Raw genomic sequence first — 4,866 nt, 5'->3', positions numbered from 1 at the left:
ACAGGACTGTATTCTGGGTTCTTGGTCAGGGTCCTGGGATGAAGTTCTGGGCCCTGGCATGAAGGTCTGGGACCCGGATGGAGGTCTGGGTCTTGGGATGAAGGTCTGGGCCCAGGAAGAAAGGCTGTGTCCTGGAGGGAAGGCTGGGTCATGGGATAGACATCTGGGCCCCAGGTGGAGGTGTGGGTCGTGGGCTGGACCTCTGGGTCATGGAATGGAGGTGTGGACCATGGATGGAAGTCTGGGCCCCTGATACAGGACTGGATTCTGGGTTGGAGGTCTGGGCCCTGGAATGGATATCTGGGCCGTGGCATGAATGTCTGGGACCCGGATGTAGGTCTGAGCCCCAGATTGTGGTCTGGGTCTTAGGATGGAGGTCTGGGCTTGAGCTGGAGGGCTGTGCCCTGGAGGGAGGTCTTGTTCATGCGATGGACCTGTGGGTCATGAAATGGAGGTCTGGACCATTGATGGAGGTCTAGGCCCCCAATACAGGACTGGATTCAGGGCCTGAAGTCTGGGCTCTGGGATGGACTTTTGGGCCCTGGCATGAAGATCTGGGATCCAGATGTAGGTCTGGCAATTGGGATGGACGTCTGGGCCTCGGTTAAAGGTGTGGGCCCTGGAGGGAGGTCTGGGTCCTGGGATGGAGGTCTGGCCCCCGCAGGGATGTCTGGACCCCGACTGGAGGCCTGGGCCCTGAAGGGAGAGCTGGATTGTTGGATTGACAACTGTGTCCCAGATTGATGTCTGGGCCCCTGATACAGGATTGGATTCTGGGTTCGAGGTCAGAGTCCAGGGATGGAGTTCTGGGACCCAGATGTAGGTCTGAGCCCTGGATGGAGGTCTGAGTCTTAAGATGGAGTTCTGGCTTCCAAGATGGAGGTCTGGGCTTGGAATGGAGTTCTAGGTCCTGGCTGGAGGTCTGGGCCCTTGGTTGGAGGTCTGGGCCCTTGGTTGGAGGTCTGGGCCCTAGATTAAGGTCCGGGCCCAGGATGGAGGAATGGGTCGTGGATGGACGTCTGGGCCTGGAAAGGAGGTCTGGATCCTGGGATTGAGGTCTGGGTCTTGGGATGGAGGTCTGGGCCCCGAATGGAGGACTGGATCCAGGATGGAGGTCTAAGCCCCTGATAGAGGTCTCAGTCCCAGATGGAGGTCTGGGCCCAGAATGGATGAATGGGTCCTGGATGGAGGTCTGATCCAGGATGGAGTTTGCAGTTGTTAAAGAGTGAATTGGATATCTATCAAAACATTTCTTTCTCTTTAAACATAGTGAAATATTGACTTAATATAATTCTTTGTTGTGGTAGGTTGAATTTCCATTTATTCCTTAAAAGTTTATTTCTCTCTTATGACTTTCTGAGAAGTACAGAGTGTTTTCTTAGAGTGCCCACTCCCTTGTATGTAAGCATGTACAAGTTTTTCTAACATTTACCAAGTAATATAGTTAAATTGTACAAAAAGCAATTTTTCCTTATGTTGATACAAGTTGGTGGGATGTTAGCTATGTGCAGAAGGTGATACCATAAAAAATATTCTCAGTTAAACTGTACCTAGTAAAGTTTCATCATTTTTTGAGCAATTATTGAGCTATATTGAGGCCTAAAGTTTCTCATTATTTGAAAAATAAGAGAAAGAATGGTTAAAATGTGCTCCATTAAAAATTGAGTTTTACCAACCACATATAAAAAATTAAGAAAATTGCCAAAACCGGTTTGGCTCAGTGGATAGAGCGTCCGCCTGCGGACTCAAGGGTCCCGGGTTCAATTCCGGTCAAGGGCATGTACCTGGGTTGCGGGCACATCCCCAGTGGGAGATGTGCAGGAGGCAGCTGGTCGATGTTTCTCTCTCATCGATGTTTCTAACTCTCTATCTCTCTCCCTTCCTCTCTGTAAAAAATCAATAAAATATATTTAAAAAAAAAAAAAAAGGAAAATTGAAACTATCCTATCTAATAAAAGAGAAACATGATAATTAGCCATACAGCCGCTACCCTTCCCATTGGCTAATCAGTGAGATATGCAAATTAACTGCCAGCCAAGAAGGTGGCCAGCAGCCAGGCAGCTTGAAGCGAACAGGGAGGCTTGCTTGCTTCAGTGACGGAGGAATCCAAGCTTCCCCGCCTGCGCTGCTGGCCACTGAGCTTGCAGTTTGAAACATTGTAACAAATATAGAAGCTAAACAAAACCCCAGAAACTGGCTTTAGTCAGCCAGGCTTCAGCCAGCAAGACCGCAACATTGTTTTGAATACAGAAGGTAAACAAAGGCCAGAAACCTGCTTTCAGCAGCCGAGCCTCAGAGAGAAAGCTGGCTCTCAGCTCCAGTGACAGGCATAGAAGGTAAATAAATGCCAGAATAAAAAAAAAAGAAAAAAAGGAGAGGTTTGGAGCTTCAGTCACCCACCAGCCTGAAAACAGCCCTCAGCCCCTCACTCAGACTGGCCAGGCACCCCAGTGGGGACCCCCACCCTGAAGCAACAGGATGGCGGCTAATTTGCATACTGAAGGCAGGCGGCAGCAGGCAAGGCTGCAGTTTGGGACTCAGATCTGTGACCCTGCCAGACGGGGGGCACCGCGGGAGGCTGTCCGCAGTCCGGGACCCGAATCTGTGACCCTGCCGGGTGGGGGTCAGTGCTTGAGGCTGTCCACGGGACCAAGACACGGATCTGTGACCCTGCCAGGTAGGGAGCAGCGCTTGAGGCTGTGCACGGTCCTGGGACTCGGATCCGTGACCCTTCACGGTGGGGAGGCAGCCATCAGCACCCAGGAGTGACTGCGCAAGATCTGCCTCCTGGCCCAGAAGGTGCAGGATCGCAGGGACAGCCACCATGGCAGGCCAGACTGACGTCCTCCTGGCCGCACCACGGGGGTTTGCGGATCTGCAAAGCCAGAGGCCTCCGGTGTGCACATCCCCCCTGGCATGCGAACATCCCCCAGCACACTGTCACCCTCCCACGCCTGCAACAGTTGCAAACCAAGGCGTGCACAAGTTCCCCCGCCTCTACACCGCATTTCCATCAACCCGGCATGTCTAACACCCCCACAGGATGTGCACACATCCCCTCTGATGCGCTCACATCCTTTGGAGAGTGTCTGGGTGTTCTGGGTGCTGAGAGTGGGCGCCTGTGAGATGACGGTGAGAGGGCGGAGTGGTGATGCCCTGTTCCCACGGAGGCCAGTGCAGCTACGAGATCACCTCTGGGGGGTTAATGCAGGTCCTGAGGCAGGAGCAGGTGCAGACAGACACACCTGGTGGGTGCAGGCGGCCCTCTCTGAGGTGCCTTCGGTCAGCGTTCAAGATCAAGAGCCCAGAGGCAGAGAGGAATTCCATCCTCTCAGTGAAACAGTGGGATAGTCGGGGCAACTGTAGAGGATGAATGTGCACTTTGGGTGCCAGCACCCATGAGTGAAGGCTGCCCTGACTGAGTCTTGCTTGCTTGGGGCCTAGCGCACTCCTGCCGGGCAACGGGTGACAGGACGTGCTTTTCCGAATTAATGAGAGAAAATGTTGATTCTCCTGCTGCCCACGAAGGTGGTAAGTGAAGTGGGGAGACATGTGGGGAATGAGTAAGGTTCCCTGTCTGGGGGTTCCAAATCTGCTGTTGGTTTCTTTCACCGCTGACTAGAGATATACAGGGTGTCCCCCCAAAATGTATACACACTTTGAATACCTACTAATTCCAATGGTTTTAAGCATAAGAAAGGAACAACAATGGAGCTGTTATCTGTTAAAAGTGTGGGCACAAACAGGTAGTTGGACATTCCCTGAGGGGTCTCAGATTGGAGAGGGTGAAGGCCAGACTGAGGGGCCCCTTCTCCCCCCCCCTACCCCAGTGCATGAATTTCGTGCACTGGGCTACTAGTGTAATATAAGTCATATATTTTTTAAAAATCCCACTGTTCCTCACAGTTTTTATTTAGTTAAATCTCGGTCTAAAAGTACTCCAATATTACCATTTATAATGATCAGTGAGTAATTAGTATTAATGTTTTATTCAATGGAATTAAGAAAGCAATTAGTATACACCATGCATTGTTCTGGATGCCATGTAATATACATAGATGAACCAAATGAACAGTTGGGTTTTTATAGAAAAAATGCACTTCTTGCACTGCATACTTTCCCTTAACTGTAGTAACAGTAACCTAGCGATTGGGTCTTGTTTTATAAATGCCACATCTGTAGTTACCTGATGGCTAACAATGTGGGGTGTATTAAGTGATAGGTAGAAATAAGTTGATTCTGCAAATCTGGACTTGCACATCAAAAAATAAATTTCTTGGGACTGAAAATAATTTGGTTATGAGCAAGTTGGCATAAAAGTTGTTTTTCTGGTTGACGATGCTCAGTGACACCAGCACAGCCATTCTGTATTCTCTCCTAGATAATTATCTTCCAGTGCCCTTTAGTGCAAGTGCATTTATTGTTCTCTGGTGTTTCTTCCTTAACATTTACACAGACAGTTCTTCAACCTTGGCATTCTTAAATCTATTCTGCGCCCCACCCCCCTCCCCCAACACAGTTCTTTGTTACCAAGCATCTGAAACCAAATGTTCTAGCATGTTTTATTTCCCCACATGCTGTTTTACAATGTGATTGTCCTTATATCTCTCTCAAAACCATTTTCTCTTTTATGAATATTTCTCCTTGCTAGGTCAACCACAGCATGATTTTGGTGTTTCCTTGGCAACCACATGGTCTTAACATTTCTCAGTATCTTTTTTTTACTCCCACGCATCACATTTCACTTTTTCTTTCTAATCATTAATCCTTGAAATGTTTTCACCTAGTCTTTATCTTTGTTTTATACTCCAGTGTTAATTGTCTACATTCTCATACTTTTAATGGGCTTAATTAATGTTTTATTGT

Source organism: Myotis yumanensis, unplaced genomic scaffold (assembly GCF_028538775.1).
Source record: "Myotis yumanensis isolate MYYU_CA2020_CCGP unplaced genomic scaffold, mMyoYum1.0.hap1 SCAF_8, whole genome shotgun sequence".
In the NCBI taxonomy this organism is placed as follows: Eukaryota; Metazoa; Chordata; class Mammalia; order Chiroptera; family Vespertilionidae; genus Myotis; species Myotis yumanensis.
Note: the sequence above shows the minus strand (reverse complement) of the source record.